At 43.6% G+C, this 20,841-nt stretch overlaps 1 pseudogene; it reads right to left on the bottom strand.

Moving 5' to 3' along the window:
• Positions 1-213: 213 nt before the first annotated feature.
• Positions 214-13,249, bottom strand: LOC132589620 (retinol dehydrogenase 12-like; annotated as a pseudogene).
• Between the last annotated feature and the right edge of the window lie 7,592 nt (positions 13,250-20,841).

The following is a 20,841-nucleotide window of genomic DNA, read 5'->3' as shown; positions in this document are numbered from 1 at the left end:
AAGCACATCTCTTCCTCGCAACCACCATTGTGAGCCTCTAAATTAGAGGGTTCCTGGCTTTACAAATTATTATAAACCACAGTCTGCAGAGGCACAGGCAAGTGATCCTCGCTCCTACTGCCATACTTGACCGCGTGGTTGGAAAAAAAAAAAGAGTAGCATGGCTGTTCTCAAGTTAGTTGTGTAACAAGGGATATGTATTTTCTATGTATGAAACCAAGTTGAAAAATAACGCTTCATTTACACTTTGAATTGTGTGCATCAGGTGACTGTGCTGGGGTTCTCAGTTCCTGTTTTCACAGCAAATACCTTACTGGCAATACACAGCTACAACAAAAGATCCCTCATAATTCAGTCCCACTTGATGCCTAAGAGTTCACAGCTGACTTTCCAAAGTTGCTTAGCTGTTTCTTCATTACGGCCTTGAGCTGAGATATACGCTGGTTGACAGTCACTGTGGTACAAATAACAATGTTTCAATTAGGAATCTTAGGCACTGGCATAGTTTAAAAGTTGGGCTTGGCAAAAATCCTAGTGACAGTTAAACCCTTTGTCCCTGACATACTTGCTTTCAGTCTGCAAGGATCTTTTTTTTCCATGAGGGGATTTAAACATTCAACCTGCATTCTGAATTGCTACGTAATCAGCCTTAATCAGAAGAATAAGGTTTTTATGCCTACTTTTCTCTATTTTAAAGAGTCTCAAAGTGGCTTACAATCTTCCTTTCCTCTCTCCACGTACCTGCACCTTGTGAAGTAGGTGGGGATGAGAGAGTTCTGAAAGAACTGTGGCTGGCCCCAGGACACCCAGCAGGCTTCATGTGGGAGAGTAGAAAAATCAAACCTGGTTCTCCAGATTTAGAGTCTGCTGCTCTTAACCACTACACTGGATGGTTGGGAGGATAAAACAGAAGAGGGGAGAGCCATATAAATCACTTTGATTACCTTGAAGGAAGAGCTGCATAAAAATTAAACAACAAAAAACCCCTTTACATAACACTCTCCCTCTAATTTAGAACCATTTGCCTTTATACCTGACACATTTAATAATAGGAGGGATTCTTTTAAAAGTGTGTAGTAGAAACAAACTCTAGCTAGATTGGGACACTTGTGAGCAGAACATACAGCTCCCAAGAAGCGATCGCTACATTCTGCTCTAGATGGAGAATGGAAGATGCTGCACTGAATACTCATTTGCAATTGATTTGGGCATAAACAAGTATCTGGGAAAAGCAGGATGGATTCAGACTTCCAGCTCCCTCCCCTAAAGTAACTGATTACCAAAACAGACACTGCTAACTCACAGGCCTTGTGCTGCATGTGTATCTCTCTAGAATGAGAAAAGGCATTCTTCCAGTTTATTAAAGTCACAGGAAAAATTAGCTATTGCCAACCAATAGGGAAATTTAGAACCCCAAATTCATTCTTGTTACTTAAGACTTGATTATTCGTCCATACATTGATCAAATTCTTACACTTTCTACACCAAAGGAAGAGTCTACCTAATGCTAAAGTAACTTGCAATGAACCACTGTCAGCATTCTAAGTGTCAGCTGTAACTAATTTTTAAATTGTTATCCCAAGGCTCTTTTCCAGGTCTGGTGGCTACTAGGCCACAGCAGGTCATAAGTAACATTTTGAGCAATTTTTATGACCTACCTGAAATACTTCCCGCTCACTGACTCCAGCTCCTCTGCCACTGCACAATACACACTGGTCTGGGCTCCTCCTTGTGGTGTCTTCAAGAAGAAAATTACCTTCAGATAATATCAATTATAGATATATGACGGGTCAATTCAGTCCATACAGTGCCCGGATGCAAAGCATTTGCAGTGACACCAGTGCCTGCCAAAAAACCCCATGCATGTAGCAGAAAACATCCTGAAAATCTGTTCAAAAGTAAAGTTTTTTAAAAACATGTTACAATGCAGTTAAGTAAGTACCTGGAAAATAAGAGTCATATAACGAATTGTATCTTTCATATGTCTACATATAAAGTATTACCTAAATATATGCTACAAAATGTTTAGTTTTATACCATGAAGACCGATGAACGTTCTATTTCCATGCAACCACAATTGGTCCTCACTCCATGCTGCAGGTACATACTGCAGAAAACACACTTGATGCCATGTATCACAGGCCTAGTGCACATTCCCTGTTTTATTGCTACATCTTTTCCCAAAAGGGACATGATGCTAAAGTTTACCTCCACCTGTTCAAATTTGCAGTGTTATCCTCTCTCTGTATTTCTAAGTAAGTCCCAAGAATATTTAGTGGGATTTGTTTCCAAGGAGGTGTGCCTAGGGTTACAGCTTTTAGAGCTCCACAGGCTTGCTTTCTTCCATGGACTGTCTCTTCTGTTTTTAAACACACACACACTTTCCAAGTATCTTCAGCTTTCCATAGAGTAAGTCAGATGAGGCTATTATTTACATGGCACTATTAAGAACAAGCTGCTGACCTTGCAGGCGTTTGGCCAACTCCCGGGTAAACGGAATATTGGCTAGTTTGCTTTGACAGTAGGCCAGACCCGTGTTGTAGCTCTGCTCACTCTGGAGGTCATGGAAACGAATCCTCCCACCGTGATGAGCCAGTGATGACACATTCAGAATGTGAGCTGGTGCATATTCTTTCAGGTGCTCTAGCAATAGGAACGTTAAAAGGAAGTGCCCCGAGAAAAAGAGACAAGAGCTGAAGTTTTGCCTTTTGATTACAGTGCTTAACAGGAATTCGGGAAAAACAAGTTAACATTGCAAGTATCACCCTATTGTACAGCCACAGGAATGTCTAGTAAATTACTTATCCCCACAGTTAGAATGAACATCTGTGATTGTACCTCCACTCCCTGTCTGTGCTAAGGTTTGTTAGTCCCTGCCCCACACTATCACACATAATTAGCTATTGCACCATAGTTACAATTCTTTGCTGTAGAAAAGGCAGGCTTTTTGACAACCTCAGTATATGTGAGCAGAGTGCAGCTGGATTTGTCTGTTGCACCTTTATCAAAGAGTGTGGGTGTGATGGACTAGACAGCAGTCTCAGTGAGTGACAGCTGGAGAAACTCACTGTGATTGGCTGACAACCTCAAATGGTAACAAGAGTAACAGTTAAGAAAGACAGAGAGAGAGAAGGCTCTTAGTTTGTGGTACAGAGTGTCACGAGGCAGAGCAAGTTCAAAGACACTGGTTCAGATCCCAAGACTATGGGCAGATTCCATTTGTGAGAGAAATTATAAACACACATTGAGAGGGACAAAGGGTCCTGTGTCTGTTTGGAATCCCAGGAGACAGACTGAGGTCCCAGCAGAGAAAGGGGACTTGGCACAAGGGTTTGAGGTGTCAAGAGTGCAGGGCCCTCAAAGGTGCTAGAGTCTAGGGTTATAGCTCTTCCTGAGAAGAGGGTAACTAGTTTGCCAGGGAAAAAGGCTGAGGTGGGAATTCCTGACGTAGGTTCAGTCAGAGCAAGCTAGTGTGAATATATTTAAAAGCCAAAACTATCTTCTAAAAGGTTTGTGTTAAGGAGTCTTGTCTAGCTGAGGGAAACACTGGGTATTTTTAAGAAGTAACAACTTGCCAACCAAAGGTGTTCTTGTATATAATTCTATTTTTCTGCCTACCCATAGAATCTAATATAATCCTCTGTTATTATTCCTCCCTTCTCAGCCTGTTTGAAAATAAAATTTATTTTGTTTTGATATAATCAATGCTACCAGTGCCATTATTTTATTTCTGACAAGTAAAATTTTGGTTCACCTGAGGTACTGGGCAAGATGTGACAGGATTTACAGAGGTCTCAGCGGGCCAATCCAAAACGTGTGTTTTAGACCACACAATGTGCCCCTACTTCATTGTCTTCCGGAACAAATGAATGAGAAGAAAAGCAACCTAGAGTAAGCATAATTTTCCCTTTGGTTATTCATGGAAGTGTAATGGTTACATCCATTCACCACCCACCAAACTGTGAGCCAGTTTGGTGTAGTGGTTAAGTGTGCGGACTCTTATCTGGAAGAAGCAGGTTTGATTCCCCACTCTTCCACATGCACCTGCTGATGTGACCTTGAGCCAGTCACAAGGTCTCATAGAGCTGTTCCTCTCAAGAGCCATTTCTGTTAGAGCTCTCTCAGCTCCACCTGCCCCACAGGGTATCTGTTATGGGGAGTGAAAGGGAAAGGAGATTGTAAGCTACTCTGAGACTCCTTTGGGTAGCAAAGGTGGGATAAAAATCCAATTTCTTCTTCAATGACTCTGGGCCTCACCCAAGTGATTGACTCCCAAATGCATCTCAAAGCCATCAACTGTCTTTGGAGTAGGGACACATCGTCACCCTTGCATTGTTAATGAGGATGTGGAGCTCTTTCTCTTCTACAAGAAACAGACACAGAGAGCACCAAAGCTTCAGAGGAAATTTTAGCATGATAGAATCTACCACAAGACTGTCATCTTTCTTTCAGATCCTCATAGATTCATACTGCAAGAAGGAAACACCAGCATTGAACATTTTTTTATATTAGAAAACCTCCATGAAAATAGAAAATTAGCATAGCAAGAATAAAAGTTGTTGTCAAAGGCTTTCATGACTAGGTTATGATTAGGGAATGTGGTCTATACTGCTTTGTATAGCTTTCTGGAAGTAGGATCCTGTTCTGTAATTTTTGCACCACTCAGTGTGTCATGTTAAACACCATGCTTTAGTTCTTTTAGATTTTTGGTTGGTTCCAAACTTTTACTATATTAGTGCATTGTTTACTGAATGTCACATTTTGTTGACTGTATTGAGTCACTCTGTGTAATCTGCCTTGAGCCCTGTGAGAAATGTGAACTATCAATAAAAAAAAAATTCTCCCACATCCTGAATGAGTGGAGAGGGATAGGATCTTTCTGCTTGCCATGCCACATCTTTGGTACACTCTCCCCGCTCTGAGTTTTGCCTGTAGCCTCTCTTATTAATGTTCTGGTGCCAGACAAAGTCTGTTTCATTTTGTCAGGCATTCAACAGACTGATTTGTTTTCCTCTGATTTCAGCTGCTATTTCGTTTTCATTCTGGTTCTGGCTCAAGCAAGATTTGTTGCTGTTGGGTCACTCAATGCATTATTTTTCTTTATTAGTACAATTTATGTGGCATTTTTACTACTGATTGATCTGTTATGAATGCTGTTAGCTGCTTTAAGCAAACATTGTTGCTTGGAAAAGTAGGATAAAAACTATTTAGATACGTTTTAGGAAATTTTCTGCAAATTCCCTAATAGACTTGGTGTCTGCCAAATCTAGCTTCTTCACAATAACTTGCTGGTTCCCAGTCAAGGTTTGGATTTCACAGGCCGCTGCTTCTCCTTTCACCATGTCTCTGCAAGCAAGGATGATTCGGGCACCTGCAATAAGAAAAAGTGGGAAACTACTTTATAATGCCAGTGAGTTTATAAGATAGAAGCTATGTGGCTTGAACCTAGAAAGAGCTTACACTGCAGAACTGATACCACTGATTCTCAGACACCAGATGAGTTCATTGGAGGAGTTAATTGAAAAGTCTGCAATATAGAAGTCATTCAAGTGGTAAACAGTACAAAATACTATTGTAATAGTGAATCCAAAAGACTAGAAGTACACTCAGACAAGAAGGGAAAATCACTGTGGTGTAGCATTCATAATGTCCAACTAGGATCTGGGAGCCCTGGGCTCAGATCGCCACTCTGCCATGGAAACTCATTGGATGATCTTGGGCTAGTCAGTCTCTCAGACTAACTTACCTAACAGGGTTGTTGAGAGGATAAAATGGCAAACAGAAGAACCATGTATACCACCCTGAGTTCCTTGGAGGGAGGGTAGAATAAAAAATTATCAAATAACTAATTAATAAAATAGATATGCATAAGGCCAAACAAAGCCGACTATGCAGACTTGTGCAGGTAAAGCAAAAGAGGGACTGGACGAGCAAACAGGCAAGCAGGATAGTTGGAGAATTGTACAACAACAGCTTTGTTTGTTCTATCAACGTGAATCATTCTGAAAGGAGAATGAGAAACCAACTGAAAGTCAATGGTGCAAAACCATATCACTTTAACATGTGTATGTGATATCACAACAACCGGACATGTAATATATTGGGGTCGGCGCAGTAAGAGACCAGAGTCGGAGAGTGATTTCAGCAAGCTTTACTTCAGGAACACACACACAACACACACTGAGCTCTGTTCAAACTTTCCGCTCCTTTATACAATTCTTGCCCCCTTCTGATTGGTCCTTAACTATCTACATGGATTGGCTATTTACAGGGCCCTAAGGGCCTATCAGGGTACAGTATGAGCCTGGATGTTGATTGGCTACTTATGTTTCAATCCTTCCCCTGATTGGGCAAGCTTAGGCCTTCTCTGGAACCCTGGTGTGGAGTTCAAGCTCTGGCTTGTTCGGCTTCCCTCCAAAAGTAACAGTTCCCTCCAAAAGTAACAGTTCTCCCATTTGAGCCTAGGACACAACACCCCTCCCCCCATAGTTCCAGCTATCAGGTGACATAGTCCTGGAGATATGCCGGAGGGCGGCGGTCTCGTGTCGAGCGTCGGAGCTCCAAGGGGACTGGGCGTTCCGACTCGGTTGGTGGTTCCACGGCTGCAGACCTGGAGACATCTGGGACGGCGGCCCCGGGAAACCTGGGTTCAGCTGCGCGGTCTGGGGTCTCCTCCTGCTGGGCTGAAGCAGGCTCCACGGAACCCTGTTTTGTGTCAGGCTCTCAGGGACTTACGTTGTCTGGATCTGGAGCCTCTGACCTTGGCTCCCCGGCAGGCAGGCGACCTCGGAGTTGGTCGATGTGTCACCTCAGGAGATGTCCACCCTCCAAGGTCACTGCATAGGAGACCGGTCCGGTGACGTGGTCCACCTTTCCAGGGAGCCAGGCGGGGCCAGTGGTGGCATAGTTCCGTGCCCACACTGTCTCACCTGGGTAGAACCCTCTGGGGGCTTTAAGGTGTTCCGGCGCCGGTCGCCTGTTTGGGGCTCGGTCAGGGTGCAGCTTGTCCAGCAGGGTGCTGATGCGGCGGCCCATGAGAAGTTCTGCTGGACTGCAACCTGTGGAGGCGGTGGGTGTGGTCTGGTAGGCCATTAGGAAACACGCCATGTCTTTTGGCCAGTCTGAGGGGCCCAGATGTTTCAAGGCCTCCTTTGCCGTGCGCAGCATCCACTCTGCCTGGCTGTTGGTGGCTGGATGAAACGGGGCAGAGCGAATGTGCCTGATGAGGTTCCTGGCCAAGAAGTCCTGGAACACTGCGGACGTGAATGCTGTGCCGTTGTCGGTGACAATGGTCTCCGGCAAACCGTGGGTTGCAAAGATGGTCCTCAGAGCCCTGATGGTCGCCTGTGATGATGGCGAGGGCACCTGGACCACCTCCAACCACTTGGAGATAAATCCACTAGTATGAGTAGAGTCCGCCCATGGAAGGGGCCAGCAAAGTCCATATGCAGTCTTGACCAGGGGTTTTTGGTGGATTTCTATGATTGCACTGGGCCACGTGGGGGGTCAGGCCTTGACACCTGGCACGTCAGGCACCTTTTAACCCAAGCCTCAATTTCTGCATCGAGGCCGTGTCAGAATTAGGTTCTTTAAGGGAACAAAACTGCTGAGTAATGATTATGTAACTAAGCTATACAGGGATGATGAATGTCACGAGAGTAACAGGTGCAGCTTGTTAGCAATCAGTGATGGGGATTGGATAGCTGCACTATAATAGTACAAGCCTTACTCTCTGCTAGTGGGGGGTGATGATAAGGAGGAGAAGGACGGTGCGTGAGAGAAGGAGAAACATCTTGGCTGTTATACTGTTATTCTGGAGGACTGGATAAGACTGGCTTATGTAATGTATGGACTGGATTCTTGACTTCTCTAACTGGAAACTGATTTGGTACTGTATCTTGGAAGGACTGCTTTATGTGTATGAACCATTGGACTGCCTGTGACTGCCTCTAACGTATTTACCCAAATATAACTGTTGACTGGCTGTTTGGAGTTTGTCTTTCTATCACAGCTTCTGGAGTTGCACTCTTCAGTTTACTCATACAGGTGAACTTCCCACGCACACACTGTCATCCCAGGCCACCAGACATAGCTCCGTGCGAGAGCCTTCATGCGGACTATGCCCAGGTGTGCCTCGTGCAGGGCTCTCAGCACTTGGTCTTGCAAGGGTTTGGGGATGACGACTCTGTTGCCCCATAGTAGGCAGCCTTTGTGGGTGGATAGTTCGTCTTTCCGGGCTGCAAACGGAGTAAATTCCGGCCAGTCGAGCCCTTGGGCCATCCCCTCCCCACCCAGTCCAAGACATGGGAGAGGACTGGATCACGAGCGGAGGGGGCAGCAACGTTGCGGGCGAGCAATGCCCTGTCCAGAAGCATGTCCATCAGTAGGATCTGATGAGCCTGGGCTGGATCGGGATCCATGTCAGGCAAGGGCAAGCGGCTCAGGGTGTCAGCATGGCCCATTGCCTTGCCCGGGCAATGCAGTAGGGTGTAAGTGTAGCCGGCTAGAAAAATGGACCAACAGAGGACCCGTGGGGACAACACCTGAGGGTATTGAGGAAATTGTTCATTCTTTACCTCCGCATGTAAATATATTTTTGTTTTTATAAAATGACCTGTTTTGATTTTGAAAATTGAAATTGAAATGGAAGTATAAATTTTCTTTGATCATTTTGGTGCTGTGATGCATAAGAAGAAAATAATAAAGAATTTATTACACACACAAAAAGAAGCTGACAAGCAAGTAGGTTCAGGGCAAACAAAAGGAAATCCTATTTTACACAGAGAGTAATTAAAATGTGGCATTTGCTGTAGTGAAAGCCACATGAATGAACAGCTTTAAAAGAGGATTAGATGGATTCACAGAAGATACGGTAAGTCTATCAATGACTACCAGTCATGGTGACTGAGGGAAACCACCACATCCAGAGGCACTAAACCCAGAGCTTCTTCTGAGCAGAAATGCACAGGAACGGAGTTCCAACTGGCTTGGTGTCAGGGGGTGTAGCCTAATACACAAATGAGTTCCTGCTGGGCTTTTTCTACAAGAAAAGCCCTGATTAAACCTCTGAATTCTAGAGCCAGAAGGCAACATCAGGGGAAGGCCTGATGTTGGCCATCCAGAGGAACTGATATGCCCTGTTGTTGGCCATCCAGAGGAACTGACAGGCCATTGTATGAGGCAGAATGCTGGATTAGTTGGATCAGGGGTGGCCAAGCTTGCTTAATGTAAGAGTCACATAGAATAAACTTCAAATGTTTGAGAGCTGCAAGACATGAACAAATGTTACACACATGTCTTTATTAAAACTCTTAATTCTTCCTTTGCACAGAAAGATAAAATACATATGTATGCACTTTACAACATGACTGTGCTAGAAGGAGACTTAAAAAAAAATAAACACTGGGAATAACAGTCCCCATAAAACCAGCATAGAGAAAGGTTACGGGATTATTTTTTGGCACCAGTGGCAGAAGGAAACACAGATACATCATTATTAGGGTTCCCAAGTCCAACCCCCAAAATATCTGGGGACTTTGGGGGTGGAGCCAGGAGATAATGGAGTGGAGCTAGGGGGAGGGGGGAAACGGCGAGCCGCCCCTGCGCAGCTGACGCCTCTTCTCTGCTCGCCATGGTTGCTCCTCCGAGATGGGCTCAGGCTGAGCCCATCTCGGAGGAGCAGCCACGGCGAGTGGAGAAGAGGCCACCGCGCCGCTGCCGCCTCGCCCGCTCCGCCTCTAGAGTGGAAGTGGAGGGGGGAGTGGAGGCGGGCTGGGGGTGTGGCGAGCCGCGAGTCCGGGTCCTAGAAGGGCCCGGATTCGCAGATCGCCATGCTCCTGGCCTGCCTCACCCTCCCCTGCACTGCTGCCGCCTCTTGGCTGCTCCTCTGAGATGGGCTCAGCCTGGGCTCATCTCGAAGGAGCAGCTGCGGTGGGAGGGGAGGGGGCAGCAGCGGTGCGGCGGCCTCGCCGGCTCCGGGATGCGGCGGCTGGCCATGCTCCCCGGTGCCATTTCCACCCACTTCCATTTTTGGGGGGAGCGGGGGAAGAGGGTGGAAATCCTGGGGTCCCCCGCCAGGGCAGGAGGGTTGGGAAGCCTAATCATTATGTCTCTTTGCCTTGACACCAAGGTTAATAAATACAGTTCCTATGACTGGGGAAGGCAATGGCAAACCACCCCATAAAAAGCCTGCCAAGAAAACGTCGTGATATGATGTCACTCCATGGGTCAGTGATGACTCAGTGTTTGCACAAGGGACTATCTTTATCATTTTTTACAACAGCTATTAAACTAAGGGGGAACCCCATGCTGCCTCTTTGGTTCTGTCTCTTCTTCCAGTGGTTGTCTCTTCTCCTTGGCTCCAGCACTCTCTTTTCCTGCTCTAGGTCTCCAGGCAACCTCTGTAGTGGAGAAGAGCCTACAAGCCTGCCTATTTCTTCCTCCTTCCCCATTTCACGCACTGCAAAAATAGTCACCTACCTATGGGTCAGTACTCACAGGCTGGTCCCAATGGTAAGCATACTTAATTGAGAGTAAGCCTGCATTAAGTTCCTCTTTGACCTCCAGGAGCCACACAATATGTGTGAAAGAGCCACAAGTGGCTCCCAAGCCACAGTCTGGCCACCCCTGAACAGGTCTATTGGTCTGATTCAGCAGGGCTCTACTTACATTCTTACGATGATGGCCTACATCCAAGCACATTGTTCCAATGACTTAAGGGCACTCCCCCCCCCCTTCTTCTTAAGTGGGAAAGTGATTTCTGCCAATTTCTCTCTTCCACTGTTTCTGAGGATCCACTTACTCCAAAGAATTAAATGGTGGCCGGGGGGGGGGGGTGTTAATCAGCAGAAATCACTGCTCCCGCTTAAGAAAATGTAAGCGTCCTTATATCTTTAGAACTACATGGTTAATGGATACAGAGCAGTATTTTTTTTTTCTGATCTACGCAGTTAGTTAAGGTTTGGTGTTTCGCTTTTTTAAAAAGCAGTCTATTTTAAAAACAAACAGCAGATTTATTCTCATATTTACACTTCTCTTTTCTTTCACAGCCATTATCTTTGGGTCCTGAAACAATTGCAGAATATTAACTGAACTAGTACAGAATGCAGAACCACAGCACAGTTTAATCTTAGCAAAACTATGACAGAATGGAAGGTTTAGATGATGCCAATTTACAGCCTGCACAAAAACAGACAAAGATTGGAGAGTATTTTATTTCTAGCAAGAAAGACACCTTTAATACTTCTGCTTTGAATTGCTACTCCCCCATGACAGATGTGGTCACAGAGTATGTGGGAACGGAAGATTTGGTGAAATACTCTGATAGTGTTTTGCCAGTCTATTAACCCTATAGTGAGTACTTAACCTGAACTTACAGGTACTATTGGTACTAACTGAGGCTATGAATCCTCAGCAGGGTTGGAAAGAAATATCTGTGCTGTTTAAATTTTAAACAATCATGTCTTCACTCTGCTTGCATGCATGATCCAACTAATACTGAGAGAGAGAGAGAGACCCTCTGTGGCTAGCCCTGCCCTGCTTAGAGAAAGCTACTTCCTACCCTTTCATCTTTTTAAAATGTTGTAATACTCGGCCCGATGAAGAGTTCAGTTGACCTTAAAAGCTTCCATAATGTTTTATGCTGGTTTGGTTGATTCTAATAAAAGATATTATATATATTTTATTCTTGATTATTAATAGATTTTATTAAGTTTTCTGAAGGGTCGGGGGTGGGGAAGGGGAAGAAAGGGACAAAAGAAAGAATATCACATGCTTTTTCTAAGTCTAAGGCTAGTAAGCAGACATTTTGAATATGTTTGGTGGAACAACAGTGTATGATCTTGAACCAACAAACACAACCCCCCCCCCCCCGTTAAAATTAAACTCAGAAAAATTGCTAAGTAAAATAAGTATGGGTCTTTCAGATATTGCCCAATGCATAACTCCATCATCAACAATAACAACAAAAAGGTAAACCCCACTACTGGCAGAAGACAATCAAATAAAAAAGCTGCCTTTCTTCCCAGACAATGTTTAGGTACTAACAGTGCAACAGCAATCATAAGACTGGTTTTGCATTGGAATATATTCCTAAAGATTGAACAAACCCTTCCTCTCCTCACCCCCTCCTTTCCCTCCCTTGCCCACCCCTTCTGAATAATCATAGGCAGGGATCATTTTGTAGAAAAATAGGTAGTGGAGCTCATCCAGGGATTGTTATGCAGCTGCACCTACTATTCAATTGACAAGGTGGGGAGGAGGAGGGGGAACTGTCAGAAAGGTTCAGGAGCTGTGCTCCTGTAAGCTCCTGCTGAATCCAAGGCCTAATCATAGGCAACAACTACAAAACTCTTGAAAAGAGATTTTGTAAATGGGTCCTAAAGCTCTACAATCCCACCCTGGAGGACAATGTGGACCCCTTCCCTCCCCTTCCATAAAATTAAAAGAAAAAAAGAAAAGCATTCTCCAATGGGGAAGAACATTAAAGACTATGCTGCTGCATCATCCTACCTACCAGGAGACTTAAGAATCAGGCTTTCCCCTTGGATGGAAAGAAAAAGTTCAACTTGATTTTTTTCTTGCATTCTATCAGCATTTCTCAATTTAGAGTTTGTAATAACAGCATACCTGCATCAATATCCTCAATCATCCAAGATTTGTTATGATGTCTCACTTGCATCCTCCCAGATGGAATCCATTTGTTCTGGATGTTTGCCTCAGTAAGCTTCTGGGCTATTGGTTTAAGAAGTTGACAATTGTATAGTGTTTCTGCTGAAAGATCAGGGGAAACAGAGATTGTCTTTTCCTTAGCTGGTAGACCTCCTTTGTCTCTCAAAAAGTTTTCATCTGAGTATCTGCAAACTTACCAATAATATTCCTATGAACTAATAATTTTATTCAGTCTGCGGGCCAAAACAGTTGAAAAATTTTTGAAATCATGATTCAGAAGTGAGATTGGACGAAAGGATTTGGGATCCTGTTTGTCCTTTCCCTCTTTGTGGATTACTATCATTTTGGAGTCTTTCCAAGTCTCAGGGATTACACCTTCTTTCATTGCTAAATTGCATGTTTTTGTTAGGGGGGACAATAAACAGGAACTAAATTTTTTATAGAATTCTATAGGAAAACCATCAGTACCTACTGCTTTATTATTTTTAATTGAGGATAGCGCTTCTCGAATTTCCAGTTCTGAGATAGGTCTATCCATGAATTCAGCATCACTATTTGATAATTTCTGGCCAAATTTCATGTCCCTCAAATATTTTTTAAAATCCAAATCCGTGTCAATAGATGTTTTATACAGAGATGAGTAGTAATCTTGAAAGACTTTAATGATTTCTTGAGGTGTGACATGTAAAGCGCCTTGGGGCGATCTAATAGAGTGGATCAGTGAATTAGCTCTATTTTGTTGAAGTCTAAATTTTAGCAGCCTTAAGGATTTTGCAGTTTTAGTTTTCAAATAAAGTAAGTTTTTTTTGAATATCTGAGGTCTCAATTAGTTCCAGCTTATTTCTTTCCATAGTTAGCTTTTTAAGAGTTTTTTTCCCTCCAAATTTCTTATGCTTTGTTTCCAACTCAGTGATTTTAGATTTAAGTTCCAAAATGTCCTTGTTTCTATTTTTATGGCAAGCTGCAGCCAGAGAGATAAGGTTGCCTCTAGTTACTGCCTTGAAGGCATCCCAGACTACATGCTGTGAAACGCCACAGCTGTCATTAAATTGAAAGTATTCTTGTATCTGTTTATTTACCCTATCACATATGCTGTCTTTAGTCAAAAGAAGTTTATTCAGGGTCCAGGTTTGGCCTTTATTATCTAGTTCTTGCAACATAAATTCAGCTGATACCCATGAGTGGTCTGAAATAGTTCTAGAACCGATTTTGACATCATGGGCGCAGGCTAGGAGAGTTGGAGAAGTTAAAATATAGTCAATCCTAGAGTATGAGTTGTGAACGTGTGAGAAATAGGTGTAATCACGCATATTCTGATTCAATGCCCTCCAGATGTCTGCTAAATTTAGAGAATGCAAAAGATTGCTTAAGCCTGTCTTTTCCGTACGTCGAGGTTTAAGCCTCTTACCCCCTGACCTATCAAGATTCAGGTCTGCAATGAAGTTAAGGTCGCCTCCAACAATGAGTTCACCGTGTTTGAAGTCCATTAGCTCAGTGAATGTCTCCTTCAAAAAAGATAGTTGGCCGCTGTTGGGTGTATAAACAGAAACAATCGTTATAGGTTTACCATTCAAAGAACCTTTAACAAATATATACCTTCCTTTAGGGTCTGACTTAATATCTTGCAAATTGAAGGCAGTAGTTTTAGAGAATAGGATTGCCACCCCCCTTGCCTTAGACGATCCTGGCGCGTGATAAATCTGGTTGAACCATTTAGAGAGTAACCCAAAAGAGAATTGTTTTCTCACATGAGTTTCCTGTAGGCAAACCACATGTGGGCGCTGCTTTACTAGAAAATTAGAGATACGAGCACGTTTAATTGGATGTTTAAACCCTCTGCAGTTCCAAGTCAAAAATTTTAGGCTTTTAGACATTGCAAGCACTGAACGTAAGACTTAATATGATCCACAGAACCCAACCTGCCTTTTCAAATGAATACTAGATCAATCCAAATATTGAGTGTTGTATCTTACTGCAACCGTCACTAACTAAGAAAAGTTTAAATAACAATAAATAAGGAATGTGAAGACTGAAAAATGGCACCAACACACACACCAATAAAAATAGACAAATAGGCACTATTTACTAACACCCAATCTTAGGGTGAAGTTTCACAGCTTCCCAATAGCTGGGAAGCTAGGGAAAAAACCTTAGGTTTCCGTTAACTGAAACTACTATCTCTCTTTGGAGGGCAAAAGCTTCAGTTAGAACACATAAACTCTAATACCCCCCCTTCCCCATTCTATTTTAACATTTAAAACTCCAACATTTGGTTTCTTATAAGTAATAAATTTAAAACTTTGTAGAAATAGCCTGCAACCTATCATTGATGCTTTATACATCTAATTACTGCAAAGTTATAGAAGGCAAGTTTCTTACTGCAAAATTTAGAAGCAAGAAGCTAGTTGCTAAGAATTCTGCTTTTTGCATTGCAGTGATATCCCATTAAAAGCAATACAGCCTGCTGTGGGACAAACTTCATTACTCAAGTATATATGTAAGGAATTAAGGATGTTTCTATGGTCATGCAGAGCTATAATAATAAGACTTTCTTTGCAAAATCACTCATATTAATTTCTCAAATGGAATTGCTTGCCAGTTAGTTCTCTGTTGAATAAACCCACCTTTTGCAACACTTTCCCTTTCATTTAACCTATTTGGTGCTAAGGGCTATATCAATGCATTCAAAAGAGAGAGTTCATTAGTTCTGAACATAAACATAACTAATTACTCAGAATACCATTAAATTAACAACATTGGGATCTTGCAAATGATTTCATTAAGTTGTCGTTGTTATTATTATTCTCTTTAAGTTTGTATCAATTTAATTAAAAAGGGTAAGATTATAAATAATGTCTATGGAATTGATAAAGAAAAATTATAAACATTATAAATCAGAAATTCATTAATTTGAGCAAAATAGACATTGTAGATAAGCCTGGAATATCTTAAGTGTATATATGAATCCGTTTCCCTAACAGCAAGCACTTCCATTAAGATTTATAAAGCAGATTTCTGCAGGTTAACAGTCTCATAACAACTCCTTAAAGATGAAGGCCCAACGGGGCTGTTGTCAGTAGCTGAGCTTTAGCTGTCCAAAGTAATGCTTGTGCACAATTATGAGAGTTTAGACCGCTTCTTCGGGTGGCAAGTTGTCTTCAAAGATCTTGAAGTTTCTTCGTAGCTCTTTCTCCTCTTCCTCTGTGTACTTAATGGCAAGAGTGTTCAGCACTGTAATTCCTGACTGCGCATCGTGGATTTTGTAAAAGGTGCCATTTTTAAACAGCAGGAGATCTGAAGTCGGACTCCACCTGAATCTTAAATTGCTTTCGTGGAGCTTACTTGAGACGATCTTTAGTTTCCTTCTTTTTTCAAGCGTTTCTGGCGAAAGATCTAGCAGGAACAGGATTTTCTTCCCATTGTGTGTAGCCCCATCATGTTGTCTTGCTTTTTGAAGTATGAGGTCTTTTATTCGGGGATTGGTAAACTGAACCAATATGTCCCTGGTGAAGTTGCGGCGCTGCAGTGAAATGGCGCCCAATCTCTGAACTTTAATTATGCTAGCAGCCACGTTTTCAGGCAGTGAAAACGTCTCTCGCAGCCAGTCTGCAACAAAGAGCAATAAGTCCTTCTTCTCTTCAGCTCCCTCCTCAAATCCACGTAGCTTAATATTTAAGGCACGCCATTTATTTTCTAAGATTGCCAATCTGTTTTGCAGCTTGCTTTCGTTCTCTTTTAAGATGGTTACTTCCCCTTTAAGAGATAAGCCCAACTCCGCTGAGCGCTCGGCTATGTTCGCCGTTGTGTTAAGGTCTTCTGACAGCTCACTGATCTTTTCTTTCAGAGGCTTAATATGATCTATAATAGCCTTGTTAAAGTATTTGTGAATGTCCTGCTTTAAAAGCTCCAAGTCTTTTTTGTTGATCGGTCTCTCTGCCTCATTATCTAAATGGGAAGCGTCAGTAGGCTGAGGAGTAACCGGGCTGGGCGCCATATTTAAACTGTTCGGGGAGCGCGAAATCGGGCCACCCACCTTTATTGCGCTTTCTGGTGAGAAGAACGCTGATACCGAGTTTTTCCTTTTAGGATCTTGCTTCTTTTTAGTTCGGACAGCTTTTCCCTTAGTTTTTGTGGACATCGGAGTTTTATTCGTTGGTTTCTGAAGGGTCTGGGGAAGGAGGCGATCGGAGCTAGCTCAATTTGCGTCCGCCATAGTATCGCGATGCTCCGCCCCCCACCAATAATATTCCTAGGGCTCCAAGACTGGTTAGCAGAGAGGGGACCTGCTCTGTACACTTTGATAATATATGGAGGTCTGTTGTGAGCCAAATATTGAAAGTTGTTCTGTTTCCTCCTTGGCTCTTCAAAGCCCCAGCATTTTAAATTATGCTCCTAATCTTATTATCCAAAGTTAAAATTCTGTCAGTCACCCATCTCTCATGGGCTTGGAGGCTGCATGTATCTTCTTGATCTGCTAGCCCTTGATTCCATAGCTGAGTCAGTAGTGTTTATTACCTCTTGCATGGAGAATTGGAAGCAGGCTTCCCAATCCTCAGGTCCCAGCGGGGGATCCCCTGGTTTTACAGGCTCCCCCCCCCCGCCCCCAGACAGCTGGCTGGTGGGGATAAGCCACACCCCCACAGCTACCAGTACCTCTAGATCTCCTGCAGGTTGAGAAACCTGCAAACAGGTCCCATTTTAAAATGCCTCTTTGTGTGTTTGTGCCCCTTTAAAGTTGAGCAGGAAGTACTTCATAGAGAAAGGTCAGAAGCAGAGCCTCCCTTTGTTTTGCTTTCGTTTCATAGCAAGTAATAGTGTGTGTGTGAGAGAGAGAGTGAGAGCAGCTTAGCCCCTGTAATTTTCAGATGTCGTTGTGGAGGAACCAGACCCAGTGAGAGAAAGAGCATGAGAGAGTACTTTTCAGAAGTCTTTGCAAGGGAGGCAGTAATAGTGTGTGTCTGTCTCTGTGTTTGTTTTGCATTGTTTTCAGAGTCTTTGTAAAGGAGCCTGTTTATGGGATAGAGGAAAACTCCACCTCTCTCTCTTTTGTTTGTCTGTGTTAGGCTGAAGGACAGCAGTTCCGGTGAGTAAAGCCCCAGGAAGATCACAAAAAATGTGAGCTTGTAAACGCTGTGCATTTTGGCTGCTTTTTGTGTGTTTACACTTTCATTTACTAGAATTGCAACTATTGGGCGCTGAGGAAATTATGACTATTTAGGTGAATTTCACTGCTGTATTTTTATGCATTTATTTTGGAAATGGGAAAGTCTGGCTCCGCCACAAAGTCTCCTGGCTCCACCCTCAAAGTCCCCAGATATTTTTTGAATTAGACTTGGCAACCCTAATTGGAGGGCTTCCAACTGGTCTGCCAAAGGATGAAGAACATCATGGATATCCTCTAAAATTTATTTCTTCAGTGATTTAAGAGCCTGGTAAAAGTCCTGGGTGGCAAGAAGCTCACTGGAAGGTAGGTCCGTTGCAGATCCAGCGACCACCTTGGGCTGCTTAAAAGTTGAGGTAGATTTGGCCAATTCATTAGAGTTCAAAAAGCCTCTCAAAGGTGTTGAACCAACTGAAGTCTGGGGAGGGATGGTGGCTCAGTGGTAGAGCATCTGCTTGGGAAGCAGAAGGTCCCAGGTTCAATCCCTGGCATCTCCAAAAAAGGATCCAGGCAAATAGGTGTGAAAAACCTCAGCTTGAGACCCTGGAGAGCCGCTGCCAGTCTGAGAAGACAATACTGACTTTGATAGACCGAGGGTCTGATTCAGTATAAGGCAGCTTCATATGTTCAAGTCAGCTTTGTCAAGCAAGCAGATTTCAAAGTAACCAGTCCTTGAGTTGAAACAAAGTATGGTTTATTGATAATCCATGTGCTTCTATTGAGCCAAGTATTGGAACTGATACTGTAGCTACACAACGACCTTTTGTAGTTCCCTTTCCCTCTCTGCAAGCTAACACTCCCTTGCTACACACTGCTCCCAAAGATTATTTCTCAAAAGCATTGTTATTTAATCCTAGCATCGCCAAGCCATACATATTGATTAGGTATTGGTATTGATTCTTGTTCTTATCGATCCACCGCTATATTTCCCCTCTTTCAAACAGAGTTTGAATATTTATCATCACATCCACAAACCCTCATACATACCAAAATCAACCTATTAAAACCAAACATCAAACCCATAATACATTTGATAACCATTTGCAATCATAAATCTCTTAACTCGATCAGCTGGCTGTTGTCTCTGATGCCTGTGGAATCCTGCCATTACCGGTAGGCTAGGATCCAGAGGGCGTTGCCTGTGGAACCTCACTGCTGCCGGTGAGTGAGGTCCAGAGGTCGGGCTTCAAACAATCAGGTCTGGGAGCAAGGCTGCACCTAGAAAGCCTATCTAGGAAAACCTCAATCAAACTGCATAGCCAAAACAAAATCAGGTTCAAAACAAGCCTATAATTCAACATAACATTTCTTTCTAGGGCTGGGTTTTCTCATTTTAACAATTTTCCCAAAGGGCTTTTCATGAATCACAAATCACAAAGAACTGAATCTTCTCTCTTACTTAAGCATCACAATATATGGCCAAGGCACTGAGCAATGTGTCAAGCTAAAACTAGCTTTGGGCACATTTTGACTACTTACCCCTAGGGATCGTCTTATTTTCTTCTCTTCTTCCGGGGCAAACAAGTCTTATGCATAGAGCTGTTGCTATCAAAGGAAAGTGGCTTCAAAACATTAAAAAAAGATCAAAATAATCCAAAAATTACTCAAAAAGGAACAAAAAGAGTCCCCTCTTTGTAGCTTCACACAGAAACTTAGCAAGTTGGACTTTCTTCCGGACTTTCTTCTGGACCCTCTCCCTGCTGGAGAGGCTCTTGCAGGCTCACACCTTGTTCTGGGACTGGGACAGCTGCTTCTTCCGCGCTTCTACCATTTCCTGGCCATCTCCCTCTGGCGCAATCCGGCTACAGCCTTCAGGCGCGGGACTTCCTTGATGCCAGTCAGTTCCCCTTTGTGGATCTGCTCGATTCTGCTTCGCTGCTGGGCAGCGTTCTTTCTGCCAGCTGCTTGGCCTTCTTGTCGACACCCAGGAGCTCAGGCATCACAGACATCGGGACCTTCAGATGACCCTTGGTTTCCTTATCTGGATCGGCCCTTCTGCTAAGGTTTTCTCTCTTATCTTCTGCAGCAATTGCACAGGAAAAAGCTATTGAACCCACGGCTTCCTCTGTGGCCTTTCACTTCTTGGACCAGTTGTTTGGCTTGATGCCCATAGCCTTGCATCTTACTGGCCAAACATCAATCTTCTAACCTCCTTCAGGCTGGACTCAGCTTCCTGCTGCCTTCGCCCGATATCTGGAGCCGACTGTAACTTCGTGGTTGGTGGACAAAATAAATCTGGTGGGCTTCACACAGGCATCTGGCTTCCGGAGGATCTCTGCTGCCTCACACGTCTTAATGGGTTTGTGCCTGCCGGTAGAGCTTGTTGGCAGCGGCTTACTAGGCAGATGGGAGCCTCCCTGTCGGCATCTCACTCGAGGGCAGTTGTTTCTTCACTTCCGCAATCTTGGAGGATTATTTCAGGGGCACTCAGCAAGCACTTTAAAAGTCTCTTCTCCCTTGTGTCCAATGAATATCTTGTAGCCTGTCATGGGCCAGGAGCTTGGGAGCCCTGGACCTGCTGGAGGGACATCACATGGCTGACGGGGATTTCCTCTGAGAAGGTAAGCTGACCAGAGGCAGGGGACTTGCTTCTGGAGAACTTCTCTCTGGGAGGGCCCATAGATCTGGAACTCTTCAGCTCTTAATCAATAAAGGGGGCGAGGGTGAAGTCTAAGTGGCAAAAGAGGAAGAAGCTGGGAGCCTTGTGTTGGGCTTAAAAGACCAGCTCCCCATAAGGGGCAGCAGAAACACTGCTCTATATCCTAACATTCGATTCCCAAGGGGCTCCTTAACTAAAAGTGCCTTGTCCTGAGGCTGAGATGCCTGTCCAGGGACAGTATATCTCACAACCATATGCTATTTAAAACTACGCATTAATACACTTAAGTAAAATGGGAACCATATCAAAACACAAATGTGACATGATTAATGCTTTTAGGTGCTCTTTCACATGGTCTCACACGGCAGTATTATTGCAATCATAAAACAAAAATAAAGCACAGTTTCCCTGG

The sequence above is a fragment of the Heteronotia binoei genome, chromosome 21, assembly GCF_032191835.1.
Source record: "Heteronotia binoei isolate CCM8104 ecotype False Entrance Well chromosome 21, APGP_CSIRO_Hbin_v1, whole genome shotgun sequence".
Lineage (NCBI taxonomy): Eukaryota > Metazoa > Chordata > Lepidosauria > Squamata > Gekkonidae > Heteronotia > Heteronotia binoei.
This window is presented reverse-complemented; position numbering and strand designations above follow the sequence as displayed.